Source organism: Molothrus ater, chromosome 3 (assembly GCF_012460135.2).
Source record: "Molothrus ater isolate BHLD 08-10-18 breed brown headed cowbird chromosome 3, BPBGC_Mater_1.1, whole genome shotgun sequence".
Classification (NCBI taxonomy): Eukaryota; Metazoa; Chordata; class Aves; order Passeriformes; family Icteridae; genus Molothrus; species Molothrus ater.
The window spans coordinates 64623000-64639701 of record NC_050480.2 but is presented as its reverse complement, the minus strand read 5'-3'; the positions used below and the strand labels follow the sequence as shown (position 1 = coordinate 64639701).

At 40.7% G+C, this 16702-nt stretch overlaps 1 protein-coding gene across 2 annotated transcripts in view; it reads left to right on the top strand.

Moving 5' to 3' along the window:
* The window catches only part of SLC35F1 (solute carrier family 35 member F1), a 225431-nt gene that overhangs the window by 152351 nt on the left and 56378 nt on the right, over nucleotides 1-16702 (top strand). The window lies entirely within an intron of this gene.

Below are 16702 nucleotides of genomic sequence, written 5' to 3'. Positions count from 1 at the left end.
GGTTCTTTCAAGTCACATACTATGCAGCCATGCATGGTATGACATCTCATGCCCTTGGATTAAGTATCTAATTGTGGAATAAAGCATGACTTATTTAATTTCTTACCACTACTCAAGGATTATTTACAGAACTTGCCACTAACACTTTTTGTCTGTATTTGCCACAAAACAGAGGAATTGCTACATGGCTGCTATGCCACACAAATTTTTAAGGCAGTTTGACAGTTAAAGAAGCTTGCACGCTAATTATCTATTAAAGTTTTCAATAAATTTTAGCCTTGGTAATGAACACTCCAATCAGATTTTGACTGTTACTTTTAATTTAGTTTCATTAGAGGGTTGGTTTTTTTCTTTCTTTCCAAGCTCCCCAGCCTTTCAATCTTTTCTTTCTTTCATGGCTAACACTTCAGGCATCTTATCTGGACCATGCAGTGCAGACTCTAAGAGGACAAATGTCTCTTGGGGTCACAGCAGAATGTCAGATGCTCACTTCTTCCTGGACAACAAATCTGTGCCACTAACTCTTCTTTCACTGTACTGTTAGTAGAACAAACAATCTTGGTGGGGTTTTTCAGCTGGGTTTTTTTTTGCTTTATCTAACTAGCTATGGTATAATAGCAAGTTTGCTGAAAATTCACTAAAAACCTCAGTGCTGATGCATTCCTTACCTCTGTTTCCTGACACAAGTCCTTATAAATGCTCTTTTTTTGCATCTTTTCCCCCCATTCTCCAGCTGCCTGCCTCATCTGCTTTCTCTTACTGGGCAAATGAACTACTTTAATTTGGTTAAGGCATGGCAGTTGTTAGCAGTAATACTGACCATCAGAGACGATTTCTGATCCTTCATCCCTGCCATGATTTTCTTGTGTTTGTTAAACTACCTTCCTATTATGAAAGACTTTAATCAACAGTAACGACAAGCAACCTATAATGGACACCTAGATTGTTTTTAAGCTTTTGCAAGGTAAATTTTGTTATTACTCTGGCTGCTTACAAGATTTGTGTTCAGGATTTTAGGACATATATGAATTACATAGTATAAATCAACAGTTACTCTAAGTTAGCTACAACAGTTTGTATCAGATGAGAATTGGGTGTTTGGTGGGGTTTACAGGAGACCTGTTGCAAGTGGTAGGCATCACAGGCCCAAGAAGAGTGAAGTTGTTGCAGATCTCTTTGCTGGTGGCACTGGTGGTTGCAGTCATTTGGAAGTATTATTCCCAGCTGGAACAGCCAAGGAGTCGGTGGCAAACAGGTTGTGTGAGCCTACTAGTAGGAATATAAGCACATATGAAAGGAATATAAGAACTGTTCAAGTTTCACTGATAAAAGTGGGAGGAGGGCAATATAAGGATGACTTAAGAATGACTTTATCCTACAAGGGAGGCAGACCATGAGTAATGAATGTACAGTGACATCCCCAAATACTTCACTGACTTATTGATTTCTTAAAATTTTGTCTGTGATTAATTGAACCCTTACTTTTGTGCTATAAAGACTTGAAGCAAATCCAGTGTAAATGTACTCATCAGATAATGGCACTGTTCATTTTCTTTGTCTTCCTCACGGCAATGACTATCAGAAGAGCAAATAAGCCTCAGCAGACTTCAATAATGTTTCTTCTGGTATTTTAATCAGTTTTATGTTTGTTTTAGATATTCTGGTCTTAAAGTGTAAATAATATAATAATAAATTTCTATTCGAACTAAAGAGTGAGCCTTTAACTTTTCATGGGTAAAGAAAATGCTTTAAGATAATAATCTGAAGTGCTAAAAAGCAGAAAGCAATGAAGGAGCATTGTGCTCAACAATCAAGAGCAAAATTGATTATGTTTACTCCTATCATTGTGAGGACACCCTCATTTTGATTTTAAAGGAATGGAGATGGTGAATCTGCCTTTTTCATGTGTATAACCTACAGAAGTTCAGCAGTGTTGGATCTGCATAGCTCCAGTGGGAATAAAGCCTGTTCTTTAATCCGCATTTACATCCAGTATACTTCAGTCGTGCACACTCTAACTGCCAAGCACTACAGAACTAAATTCTAAAAAAAAATTGGTAACATTAATTTTTTTCTCCCTGCTATCTAGTCCATGCTCAGCCCATTGATGTATGTCTTACCTGTTTTAAGAAAATAAAAGTAGATGCACATCATTTGACTATCAATGTCTCATCAGTTTTAACTCTATGCTTTCTAAATTGCTTATGAGAGTAAATATGAGCCTGAATGCCAGACTTAGGAGTTGGCCATCTGTGGGCTAACTGTTGCAAACTGGTGCATTCTTTCATCAGCAAAATGCTGGCCAGGCTATTGCTTCAGCCAGCCATGGCAGCAGAGAAAAAAAATCAGACAATCCTTAGCATTTATGCATATTCAGAGGAGGTCACCATGTTCACTCAGTGTCAGCTGCACATGTGCTCTGGAAGAGGCACAGAGAGGGGGAAAGCAAGCAGGGAAAGTGAATGATATTATTGAGAGGGATACTTTTATTCTCTGCCAGAGTCAGCTGAAAGCGCTGTCAATAACAAGCACCATAGGAGAGTAATGACTGCAGAAGACCTCTCTCCCACAGTGAGATGCTGCAAAGTCTGAATGCCAGTCAGACCCCTCCTCTTCTGGCTGTGCAGCAAAAAAAAATCCCTTTGTTTCGTGTGTGTGTGGCTGATTGAAGCTATTGTTTACCCTGGCTCCCTTTTTTTTTCACTCCCTTGGGGAAAAGCAAGAATTGAATTGGGGCTTTCCCTCCTCTGAGAACAGCCATGAGGGAAATCAGTCCCATTCCCGATAAAGACTGCAGTCCCACAGGAGACCAATTTGCCTATGGGGCAGGAGACCTATTGCCTTTCATGGCATTCCAGGCTGGGGATAACACAGACATGATGGAAAGAAAAACCGCACAATAGTTGCTGGATCTCACCACTAAATTTCAATGCAGAACATTCATAAGACTTCCCTAATTTCAGAAATTTACCTGATTTTGGGTACTAGAACCATTGATATGCTGTCACTATGGGCTGGGGAGAAGTTTGGTCTGGGCAGCAGTTACCTGCCAGATACCACTCAAAGAAGTCAGACGTCTGTTGAACAATTTAATATAGCTTTAGGAAACATAGCACTGAACAGAACAAAGGAACCTGTGGATAAATGACATTAGTTCTTAGCAGCAAAATCTGTCTCTGCTTCTGTTGTTTTTTTTGATAGAGAGCATCAAAAAAAACCCCAACCTCTCTGTCAGATTTGCTCCTGGACTTCTATTACAGTGGCTTATGGTGCCACTGTCAGGTGAGCAGGTAGAAGATTGTCATTTTCAGCAGAGAAAGGAGGATTTTATTAGGTTGGAATAATCCTTTAGGTCTTAAAGGGCTCACTGAAAGTCTGGGCCAGCATTTGTAGGTGTATCTTAATAGTTACAGTTACAGGTAGGACAAAGACAAACTGAAAAAATAAACTACAGTAAATGGTAGAAATAAGAACCACCTTACTCACCTTTGGAACCTCCATTGTAATTCTGTCCAATTCAATAAAACCCCTTTAGGCTGGTGCTTTCCCATCACAGCCCTTGGGCCTCAGTGATGGGCAGCAGGCCTGGGAAGTGATGCTGGGATCAGCCAAATGGGCAGTGAGAGAAATACAGATGGAGCACCCGTGGGGAGGTCCACTCACAAAACCAGAGCAGAATCTGGCTGGCTGCTAGCTGATGTCTGGATGAGAAAGTGCTTCAGCTGATGCTCCCTGCTCTTTTCCTCTCTAGTTCTCCAGCCAATCCCTCTCCAGAGAAAATTTCTTTTCTTCTCCTTTGTTTTCCTGCTGTTGTGTCCCAGAAGAGGTGAGAGTCCCACCTCAGCCAGAGTAGCAGCTGGGGTGCAGAGCCATGTAAGCAGCTGTGTTTGGGCAGCACCAGCTGAGCTGCTCTTTGCTGGGGGGTGATGTATCCTTGTGACACAGCCCACCTATGAAGACAGTGGCACAAGTGTTTTCCCAGTTAGTCCACACCATGGCTTGGAATACCAGATCCATAGCTTCAAAGCAGTGTAGGCATCCTACAGCCCTTCTCATTCCTGCTGTCTTTCCCCCGGGTGGGAGATCAGTCCTGCACCTCCCACAAGTCCTTTACAGAGGCCCCCCAGAGAAGAGAAGTCCATTCTCCCCCTGAGAGAGACTGGGAACACTCTGATCCTGTCTGATGTGGAATCATTAATAGCTGAGACTTTCCAGTTGAAGTTGAGATCTTGCACTCAGGCCTTTTTGTTCAACTAATTGTTTCTAATTGTGGCTAAAATTTTCTTTCACTGACCTGCAACTATGCATCTCTTTATTTTTGAGTGCTTTAGCACCCCACATAAATAGCTATTTCTGAAAGCTTTTTTCTTACTGATGTTGGCCTTCAGATGAGATGGAGCAACATGTACAAACCTTGACATCTGTGTTTGTGAGAGTCTTGGCTTATAGAAGTGACATAAATGCCTATGGCAAACACATTAGAAAATAACTGGCCATTGTAATTGTCATTTTAGGAGAGAAGTAATGAAAACTAATCGTCTTTTATGATTTAGATCTCTCACATGTTGATTTATGAAGTAGATGCTGTGCTGGCAATTATTGTATTACAGACATTATCTTGTTTGTTACTGTTCAGCTTCAAGTTTATTTTAATGGACAGGATCAGCCATAGTAAAGAAAGTAGCAGTAACCCATCAACAGTGTCCCTTTTTCCTCATGTCTTCTTTCTCAGCAAATTCTTAATATATGGCTAAGAATCCACCATAAAATCACAAAATCTTGGAAAAACAGACTCCTTTCCTAAAGAGCTGTAATTATCACCACAAACAGGCATTATTGTAGAGTTATTCTGTGCATTGATATCCATGCCTGACTCTGCTTGGGTCACATGCAGTCACACCTGGGCACCACCTCACCCAGTGTCCCTCTGCTGAGCCACTGTCACTTCACCTGGCTTTCCATCCACAGCATGTTCTTAGGAAGACAGAAATAGATATGGCACAGGAATTTCTCAAGAGCATAAAGAACATGATTTCTTCATGGCTGTCTAGGCTCAAAGTTTCCTTGTCCTTCAGTTATTATATTCTGGGATCACATTTTATCAGCTCATCTCAATTCAGCAGGCAATTTAGGCAAGTGCTTAACTTTAATAAGGAGTTTAGACTTCAGCAGTATTCTGGGGTGCTAAAACACTGTTGCAGAAATAGGATATGTGTGCTGAGATGGCATTTTTGTGGTTTACTTGCACTTGTTTCTATGTTCTCTCACATATAACTGTTGTTAGATCAGAGTATCACTCAAGAGCCATCTAGATGCAGTCCTGGGCAACATACTCTAGCAAGACCCTGCTTGAGCAGGGAACCTCTAAATGTGATATCTGGTGCCTCTCTCCTGTCCTTAACACTCCTTTTTCTGTGACAGAAATAAGTGTACTCCTGCATGGGGTTTTTTGGACAACTGTGTGTCACTGTCACCCATTATTGCATTGCATTCCCTTAGCACTGTGAGTCCACCAAGAGAGCTAAAAACACTTCAGTGTCAGTCTCAACAGATGTTTTCTGTGGCTGAGGACACTGTTTTTTGGAATCAGCTGATTTTAAGACAAAAAATTTACCTAAAGCACTCCAATCTACCCTTTTGCTCTCTTAGCCCACGCTCTTCCCCCTTTGCAAGCAGCGAGTGCTGGTGATACCCTGGAGCTTCAATGCCGTGTCTCTTCTGTAGCATGACAGGGGCTTCTGGAGGTGCCTGTCCCTGTGGGGATGTGCATGTGCATTATGAGAGGTGCCCAGGGAGCCTGCCCAGAGAGATGAGCTTGCTTAAAGTGGTTGAAAATATTATTATCTGTTTTACAGATGGGAATTTGAGAGGAACTGAAATGAAGTGATTTGCGTGTGATTACACAAGCTGTCTCTGGCAGAGGCAGAGGAATGCTCCCTTTTTTAATATCTTAGATTAATATTTAATAATGTAACTGACAATATTGATTTAATATAACCACAGTCCTGGCTACCATTTGCACTGCTGGTGATTTTCCAGGACAAGTGTTTCTTCTTTTACAGGCTGATACTCCTTTCAGCTGGCCACTCTGCCTAGGCTGCTGAAAACTGGATAGCCATGAGCTTTTCTTGTCTTTGCACACCCAGTGGGCTGTCGACGGGCTTCTGGCCATTACTGATCTGCTGGACACTGTAGCTCCTTCAGCCTTTCAGCTTTGATTAACAAGAGTAATTAATCATACACTGATGAGGCTTGTGGTGACTAAGGTGCTGCAGTTAGGAGAGCAGCATGTAGGTGCTGGAGAGCCAATTGTGAAAACAAAAAAAAAAAGAAAGAGAACAGGAGAAAGAAGCCACGTGGACTTTTGTTCCTTTGAAGTGACCTTTCAGTGCAGGTTCTTTACTTTTCACTTCCTTTATGTTGTTCTTTTCCTTATTTGTTCTGAAAAGAGTGGAGCCTTCCTTGCAAAGCAATTCATATGTAAAAAGTTTTCACATTGGGATTCATCTGATAAAGTCTGCAGAGGGGACTTATTTGCACTGACAAGTTGGCAGCCAGACAGCCTCTCCATTTTCTAAATGAAAGCAGAGTAGCAGCAGGACATCTCCTGCCCTCTCTGCCTTTCATTGCTGGAAGAGAACCAAAGTCTGGCCCACAGCCGTTGGGGGCAGTCGGCTGTTTAGGAGCTGCAGAAGGGTACGGACACTGGGAATGGAACATACGGTTTGCCTTCTGTGAGAACGAGCACAGACAAGTGACATTTGGGTTGGTGATTTTCAGGGATGGGGGATGGGAAGCTTGACCTAGCAGATGCAATCCGCTTGCCTTTATCTTCTGTAGCAGGACTGTTCCAAATGTGAAGTAATCTAAATGTGTTTTTAATTCTTGGCTGTGAAAGAGAAGGTAATCATAAAGACCAGGTAATTTTCTTCCACATTCAGTCTCATATTCTAGCATGTAACGAATGTGAGATCACTCCCATTTCCTTCAATCATACCTGTAGGGAAAGAGGATGAAGGTGCTTCAAAAGCCATTTCCTGGTCACATACATAGCACTGCAGAGTAATGGCAAAAAAAACAATTACTGCCCCTACCCAAGCTCAGTGTTTCTGTATAGATTTATTCTGTAGAAGCTAGCACTTGAATTTTGCAGATTTAGCAGACAAATGACCTGTTTTAATTAAATACACTGGTGTGCTTTTTATGGAAATGTTTTACCATAATTATGGTGATGTTAAAATAAGTTTTTTCCATAAAACCCAACAGGAAGCTGTTAACTGCCTTTTGCATAGTTACTGCATTATTTATCTTGAGAAGAGAAGTGAATATCAGCCATATGCCCAAACCAATGTCCTTTTCTACCAAATTAATTTACAGAGCCAAAACAATTGCCTGTAGTACCTCCAAAGACTGGTGATGGCCACAGTGCAGGCAGCTGCTAAACAACAAGCATATCACAAATATTTCCAAGGGTTCAGATGAACATTTTCCAGACATTCATGCTGCTAAATTGGACCATACATGGGTGTGAATCTCAGTGGGAAAACATGATCTTTTCCAGTCCCACTGCTATTTTTCTGTGTTTGGTGGCAATAGACCCAAGACTAGAAATATGATTGATGTCTGTCATCCAGTAAGTGGTGCCTATGTATAACAGCTTTCACACCACATCGGAAGGAAACAGAAGGTCCTTTTGCTATTGGAGTGGGAGCCTTTGGTCAAGAGAACCAGAGCAAGAAGTATAATAACTGGAAGACCAATTTTACCCCTACTATTTTATATTCAAAGGTCTGTGCTGCCGTAAGCTGCAAGAAAAGAAGGCAAGTGATGGGAAAAAATAAGCATAAAATAAAATCAATTTAAAGAATAAGGCCTCTAGTAAATTTACCAGATCAAAAATGAAGTATTGCTGAATAAGCTCTTATTATCCAGTGTCAAGCACAATAGCATGTAAATGAATGTAATAGAGATGATGAACTGCTCAAACCTTGGCTAATGCTCTTAGGACTGATAGAGTTGATGAGAATTTGAAGTACAAAAGGGTTTTTTTTAGAACAATATCGCTGCTGGTTTTGAAAGATGTTATTAAGGGAAGCTAACAGACTCATCACAATCTTTTAAAGCTGTGTTCCTCTAATGAGCAGCTAAATGGCAGCTCGTGTATAAATGACAACAGTTCATTTAAATTGCACCTTGTTGCTCAGGCTGATGGTCAAGCAGCTACAAAGAAAGTAAAACTATAAAGGAGGCATAGCAATATTTGGGTAGACACTTCTTCATTTTCTCAGCCTCTGCCTTGTGTTGAAGTGCTAGACATGGAGTGGATGAGAAATGAGAGCTCAGGGGATGCCAGTGGGAGCTCCCATGAGCTGCCTGGCTTTTCTAAGGAGGAGGAATTAAACATGAATATGAGCATAGGGCATTTTTTGAGGTGTCATTTATAAAATCAGGGAAGGGTTGGATGGGGGAGTTGTCAGGAATGATGTCTTGCAGGGCATGGAGCCAGGCAGCTCCAGCAGACAGGTGGCAGTGGGATCTGTGTGGAGGAAGAGCAGGAGACTTTGCAGAGCAAACCCTGTCAGAGTACACACTAGGCTGACAACCTGGCATCAGAAGTTCCACCTATTGCAGGAAATAAAAGAAAAGCCTTTCAAACTCTGGGTGAATGCAAGACTTTGGGCCTCGATGGCCTTTTCATACAGACACTGCTGGAAAGTCAGGAATGACACATTTCCACAGGAAGAGCTGTTGTGCAAGGAAATGCAAAGGGGAAATTTAAGTATGTTTTTTCACGTATTTAGAAGACTGATGACCTGAGAAATTCACCTGGCAAGATATTCATTACCTGCGTGTTCCCAATCAGGATTTCCCATGGAACCCATATAATGAGCAATTTTATCTTTTTAGTCCAGAAGCCTGTGAATTTGGGCTCCCCTTTGCTTGATTTCCTCATATCCAGACCAGCCTCAAAAAAAACAGGACTGCAAAACAGGAATAGCTGGGTAGGAAAGCTTGCATTCATCTCATGTGATGAAATTATAGCGTGGTTCAGCTGAAGGTAGCGGTACTAATGCACTGTGGTGTTTAATATGTGGTTCTTCAGTTCTCTTGGTATAATTACCACCCCACTCACCTTTCAGATCACAGGCAGTACCCTTCACGTCTTCTCACTCCCATCTAAAGTAAGTTTATGTGTGAAATCCCAGGTTTCCAGATTTTCTTGCTACAGTATGAAGCAGTGATTAAGGGAAAAGGAAAACCCACTATCTTTAACTGGAATAGAAATGTAAAAAATAAAAATACTTAAGGCATTCCAGATTAGCATTTCAGTAGTCCTGTAGTTGTGCAGGAACTTTCCTTCCTCCTTGATGCCTCCCAAGTCCAGTCCCAACTGCAACTCCTTGCTCTTGCAGTTTCTTTCTCAGCATACGTTTTCTTTGCTACGGACAAGAGCTTGTGATGGAAGGGATATTGTCTGGTCCTGTGTCTTGCTCTTTAAGCACCTACTGGTATTTTGCAGTGAGGTGAGTGTAAACTCACTATCAGTAAAGCAGCTTTTAAAATTACATACCAAAATGCTAATCCTTGTGTTTATTGCTGAGGCTGAGCAGCTTTCTCTGGCTCTTGAGAGCAGCAGCATTGGTGAGGAAGGTGGGGGTGGCAAGAGGTAGCCAGAGCCTTTGCAGCGCTCCAGGTGCTGAGGAAATTGTGAATAGCTGAGTCATTTGGAATCATAGAACCATCAAACAGTCCAGATTGGGAGGGACCTTAAAGGTCCATCTAGTCCAACCCCCCTGCAATGATCAGAGACATCTTCAGCTAGATCAAGTTGCTCAGAGACATGCCCACATAACTTCTGCTGGCTGGAAAACTTTATTTTTATATAATTGTTGGAAAGGGTCCTAGATGCTTGCCAATTAAACTGTCAGAGGAGAGGGGATTTGCTGCTCTCTTGTAGAAGCTGGGCACAGCTCTTTTCTGTTGGGGGCAGGTAAAACTGCTGAGCTGGTGAGCATGACCATGAAGGCATGTGCCAGCTCCTGACACAGAAGGTGAAATAGCAAGCTCAAGGCTGATGCCACTTACCAAACAATCAAATGGTGGTTTGGTGGAAGGTGTAAGCCTCAGTTGCTGCAGGCAAACCACAAGGGTAGGCGTGTGAGTGTGGGATACATTAATATTTGAATGTAGCAAAATAGTTTGAAAAAGCAAAGGTAAAGCTGCAGTGGGCGTGTAGGGAAAAAAGGTACAAATGGGGGAGTAATATGCAAGATGAACTGGAAAAAGAAGGAGAGAGCATAATTATTTTGGGGAGTATTTTGCATTTGAATGCTGGAGTTTTTCAGGCCACAGATCAAACCAACACTTGGAAGCGTCTGCATGTGTTCCCAGCTCACAAAATACTGATTGCAAGAGCTATTAAAGGCCTGTTGGTATTGAACTCTCCTTCAAAAGAGACTCCATTCCAATATTTAGTCTAAATTCTCTACCTAACACTATACTTGCAATAGGTAAATATAGATATGATATCTATAAGATGATGAAGAATAGTGCATGAATTATATCCTTCCTGCCTGGGTGAAGCCATCCATCTGCCTTAGCCCTCTTCTCTGGTGGAGGACTGCATGCTGGAAGGCAGAAGATTTGAAGCAAGAACTGAGAATATGAAGCCACGTCTCAGGATATATTCTGTATATATTCTGACTCGTGATTAGTTGCAATATTATTTATTTTATTTTGATACATCTTACAGTCTTTTTGAAATCAAAGAATCTCTATTTATTATATGGTTTGTTAAAATAATGTGATAAAAATATTAAGCATTTGAACTATTCTTTTGACAGGTTTTATGTTACAAATATCATACCATGAGTCCATCACATTGGACTCATGAGTCCATCACATGGACATGTGTCCACGTTTCTTCTCCTGACCTTCTCTGAAATTATTAAAAAGTATGTAAATAAAATAAAACCATACAAAATCAATCAACTAAAAATCTAAATGAAACCTCAAGCTTGTAAAACAAATCAGAATTCTAATGCAAAAATGTTTACACATTCATGTCGCTGGTGATTGTAATAAATTTTCATAAAAATATGTTGATTTTGTCTAAGCAAATTTTATTGCTTTTTTACTGGTGAAATTGATGCAGAAGTCTGAATCCAGGAAGATTTTTTTAGCCTTTCCTATTTGAAAATTATGTAAACAAGAAAGCAGTTAGAAATGCAGTCATTTATTTCGAAGCAGGAATTTTTTAGAGGAGATGCATAAGACAGATCATGGCAGACCTGAATAGTTATTATGGATCTTGTGCATTTAAGAAACTCAGAATTTGGCAGTAAATGAGCCTATGTAGTTCAATATCTTGACTACACATATGCTAAAGCATATGCTTTCCTGGACCTACATATTGAAGGATTTTGTTTGTTTCTTTGTTTATTTACAGCTATTTTTCCTGGATGTTATCTGTCTTGGATACAATTGTAAGGATGATGTATGTATCATACAGATGACCTATATTAGCCCATTCTTCCTCCTAAAGGAGAAATTTTGTATCTTTATGACCAGATGTTATGCATGCCTCTTCAGCAATAATAAATAGAGCAAGGCATAAGAAGAGACCAAAAACTAGAGAGGTTGTCAGGAGAGGTCTGTAGTCTTTTGCTGTCACAACACAAGATAGCACTAATGGTTTCTGTTTTCTAAATTAAAAATGGCTTGTTACTTTTCCCTGTCAAGAAAACAAATTTAATTCTATATGCCTAAAACCAAACCAAATTGTTATTAACCCCATAAACAACCTAAGTAATCCCATTGGAGTTGACTTTTAGCTCACTTAGGAGTAGCAAAGATCTTCTATGCAAAAGCTGAATATTAACAGGACGAAATTATTGAGAATATGTGAGTGTTACTACATATGCATGGAAGACAATAAAGAGCGGGATAATAAATTGATGCATTCCATCAGACCATGGAAAGTTTTGAAAACCACCATGAGTGTAGTTTCCCATGAAAATCTTAAGAGGAAGAGAGAGAGAAATGGAGAGCAGGAAAACAAAGTAAAAAGAAGGGCCTTTTGAACTCCTGCTGGTGCACTTGTGGTTATAGTTGGGAACAGTACTTGCTGGGAGATCAGTAGAGATCTCATGACCAGCCAATAAATTCTGGTGGCTCCCAGATCTTTAGGGGATGTTTCTACTTCTATTAGCCTTTCATTAGCTCTAGCTAAGTAGATAAGCAACCATTCCTATGCAGGTACTGAATGTATAGTTTTAACAGGTGAAGGCCTATGTCCAAGCAGCACAGTTATGTCCACGTGCTACCTTCGTTCTCTCCCTCTTCCTTTGCCATCTGGCTGGCATCTTGAATTTTATGCCTTCAAACATTAATTGCTTCTTCAGAGTTTCATATGAGCTCAGCCTGGTGTTTGCAACTAGGAGCACACAAATGTGTGAAAAATCCACGTGATCTAATTCACCTGGGCTGCCCTGCACAAATTTCACCTGAAACCTCTGCTCACATTTCATGTGTATGGCTTGTCTTACCGTCAGTGGTAAAGTTGGCAGAAAGGGCTGAGCCTTCACATAGGAATATATTTCGGTGTAGAAGATGTTAACTGGGGACACCCAGTGCTGCTGCCACATCACAGAAAGCCCCAGCCCTGCTGTTGTGCACTTAGTGGAGCCATTGCCACACTGAACAAAGCAGGTGTAACTCATCCTCACCTATATTACACTCCCTGGGCACAAGGCTGCAGAAAATAAGGGCCATAATTTAAAAAAAAATTGTGAATGCATATTTGAGTATCAAAGAATGGGAATAGTTATGGGACGTTTAATGGCACTTTCACTCTTGTTTGATGGGTTACAGAACTCTCAGCTTTAAATATTCTTCCACAAAAAAATTCCATCCATTGTTTCTGCAAGAAGCTTTTCTTGATGCTAGATGCCCCCCAGTGTTTTATGGGAATTATTTTATTAACTGCATTTCCTGAAATGTTATTATTCTACTTTTCTCACAGAAGATGTTTTACTGTTGCTGACAAATGAGATTTCATACTTACCTGTCATGGCCTTTATGATGAAGTTTGAGTCTTCCACACTGACACATCTTTTCTCTGAGAGGGTCAGACAGCCTGTTCACCCTTTCTGGCTGCCTGATCTTGTGTGATATACCTTCATTCTGCCTGTGCTGATGGGTTTTCTGAGAAATGGGATTGCTAAGGTGACCGCTACATCTGGAATGGTTTCCTTCTCTTGAATCATTTTGCTCATGCATTTCTCAGCATTGGATGCATCACTCTCATATATAGAATATAAAAAGTCAGACACAGAGTCACAGAATATTCCAAGCTGGAAGCATTATTGAGTCCAGCTCTTAAGTGGATGGTCCATACAGGGACCAAAGTCAGAACCCTGGAATTATTGGCATCAAGCTCTAACCAACTGAGCTAATGCTCTGTCTGTACTTCCCAGCCCTCAGCAATCTGTTACTTTTATTAGCAGCTCGTGCAAGGAAGGTGCATTGACTCCCTTCTTTCATGTGCTGAATAGTTGTTGTGTGATGGAACTGCCACTGGGCTTCAACTGTGGAATGGAGAAAGGAAGAAAAATCATGACTCTTGCACAACTGGATTGATGTTCAAAGGATATGTGTCTGAGTCAGATATGTGTGCTTGTAAGCATAGGAAGATGTGCTCCTGAATGAAATGATAGATGACAAGATGGTAAACATTCTGTTGGTGTGTAAGTAACCAGCTGGAAGTGCAAGGGGGCACGTGTGATACCTGGCCATAACTCACACATTAATGGTTGGCCACCTCATCAGTTGATGAATTTCTGCTTGGATGTTAATTGCACAGGATACAAGTTCCTTTTATTCTAACCCTGAGTTTCACATTATAGAATTTCATGTTGCTCTTATCAGCCAGAATATCTTCCTAGCACATTAATATTTCCTCTCCTATAAATGAATTGGACATATTTCTGGTTAAGTGTTACTTCTCATTAATGTGGGATGGCTACAGGGTCAATACCTGTAAAACACGTGAGACATTCAGCAATTTGCTTATAAATCAGGATTCAGGCAAAGGAAACAGTTTTTTACAAGTTTCTTCATTGTATCATTTATTACTGGAGATTTTTTGAGCTTCGTGGCAATCAGCTGGAATCAAGAGAGGCGCAATCACTCCTCACAGCTGCTGTGTCAAGTTTCTATACTTCTCAGCAGTGTTTTCAGATGCACATTCTCTTGAATTCTTGGTGAGGAGGAGTGGGAGATGTTTAATTTTCAGTGCACCCTGCTGAGCACTGCATGATTCAGTAACACACATTACAGAAGAGTGTGCAGAAAGTGACTGCGATTTCCAGGGATGACAGACACCAAGAGCTCATTATTTCAGAGTGTTCTTAATACCATGGTGATCTACTTGCATTTATTCTGAAACCAAAAGGGGGGTATTGGCTGCATCTTCCAGTAGCTGCCTCCCACACTGATCTCTTTTTGTCCTCCCAGAACAGCTAGTTTTCCTGGGATCGGAGCCCCAATGGGCACCAAACCACCATTCTGGGAAGTACCAGCTTATGTGCTGGCTCCGGATTCTGCCCCTAGAACAAGCTCTTCCTAAAATCATGCTTGGCTTTTCCAAGATGCACAGCTCAGTTTCTGGATGAATTAGTGGAGTTTCTCTTACTGCAGTAGGATGACAAGTGCCAGATGTAATACTAGTCTTTCCCTGATTAAGCAGCAGCATAGTGGCATTAGCTCTCCTACTGTATGATTCCTGGATCCAAACTATACAACTTTATTGTATATATTTTATGAGATCCTGAATTTCTCTATCATACTTTTGGTTGGCTATCACTTTCTTCCATGGAAAGATAATGCATGTTATCTTCAGTGATTACTGTTTTGATACGTTAAGCATGAGCACAATCTCCAGTCACCAGCAGCACTACCAGATGCATAGTTCATTTATAATAGCACTGATGGAATACCTCTCAGTTTGCATATCACACTGCAGGTACTCTTTTGTCAGACTTAGAGGACTGCAGACCTCCAGGTTGCTAGTGCATCATCTTATCAGTCTCAGTCTCAAACTCTTCATTGTTTCAGTAGCACAGCTACAGCGATCAGATTCTGTATTTTTCAGAATTCAAGACTGCACTAAGCAGGGACACAACACTTTTTTTATCTGTAGATTTGGATTTTGCTTTGTATTCCAGCCGTTACTTGATGCATGACATGGACCAGGTGAGTTTTGATACCCGATACAAAGCTGCTTTGACCAATTTACTGAAGGTAAACTGGTACACACTGGTCATTCAATTAACATTTAATGTTCTAGCTGGAGCAAAACAATGCCTGAATAGTATTGCAAACTTCACCACCTTCTGGGTATGATTGCACTTACATGCTGGTCATGACCACCACGCTTGTGAAAGATGGCAAAAAATACACAAAAGTTGGCTACTCTGATTATGCATCTCTTAGAGATTATGCACCTCTTACCTTTCAACTTCGTAAACCTACTAAGTTGTCATTTTATAGAGTTTGACTTGTGGAAAATGTGTATTTTTCTTGTGAGAAACATTACAGTCCCAACTCTATTGTAAAGTTTTTTTAGTCTGGTTCTGCCAGCTCAGCAGGCAAGAAGTGCAGGATGGAGGGCTGCTCTCCATGGTTCCAGTTGCTTCCCACATCTCTTTCTCCTTTATGTAGACATATCGACCTATAATTCTGATTTGTTTATCTGATACTAATATTGCTAAATCTTCAGGGGTCACGTCAAGACCCTGTTGATTTAGGTACATAACAGGTATGCAACAAAATTTCACCTGCTCCAATCAACATGTCATCTAAAAATATATCTGGCTTCATATCAAATCTTAATGGTCATTCTGAGAACTCATTTAGGATTTTGTAATAAAGAATAGCAAGTTTCTTCAGCAGAATTGCCTGTAGATGTCTAGTTTGCCATGGTGGCAATGTGATGCTTTATGCCAATTAATTAGCATGGTTCAGTGATGTTTTATGCTTTTGGTATCCTACTTCAGTAGTCATGCTGCAAGGGATATAAACAATGGGATTTTTTAGTAGTTTTGATCATTACAGATGGAACATTGAGATTTCTGGTGTGTATGACTCCTGGAAGTATCATGGCATAGGCAAATAAATGCACTGGCTCTCACTGTTGTATGAAGCTATTGTGTTTCACATATTTCTTTATGCTCATGCCTGCATTTTCTCTGCTTAACGGGGTTTACTCATTTTGAATAAGCCTTTTGTAATTACTGCCACACATAAAACAAGGTGCTCATGCTGTGGCCAACAATGAAGGAGCCACAATTCATTGGTGTGTCTCGCATGGGCTCTGCTGCTGGTCACCTTGGAGACCTGGACTGGCCTCCCAACTGCTTTAACTGGTGGCAGCTCCTGCATTTTCTGCTTCATGTGTAATTAGTGGCACTTCTTGAATAATCTGTGGTTGTTCTAAGTGAGGGTTTTACCCATGGTGATGAGAAGTTCCCAAAGCTTCTATATTCCTCCAGGGGATAATATTTAATATGTAATTTGGAAGTTTAGCAAACTTTATTCCAGTTCACCAACAGTGCTGTCAGGAAAGTTTCAGAAGGGGAATAATTCTCCTAGATGCTGTACCACAAATAAATACTCCAAGAGGAGAGTGTCTGCTTGCAGA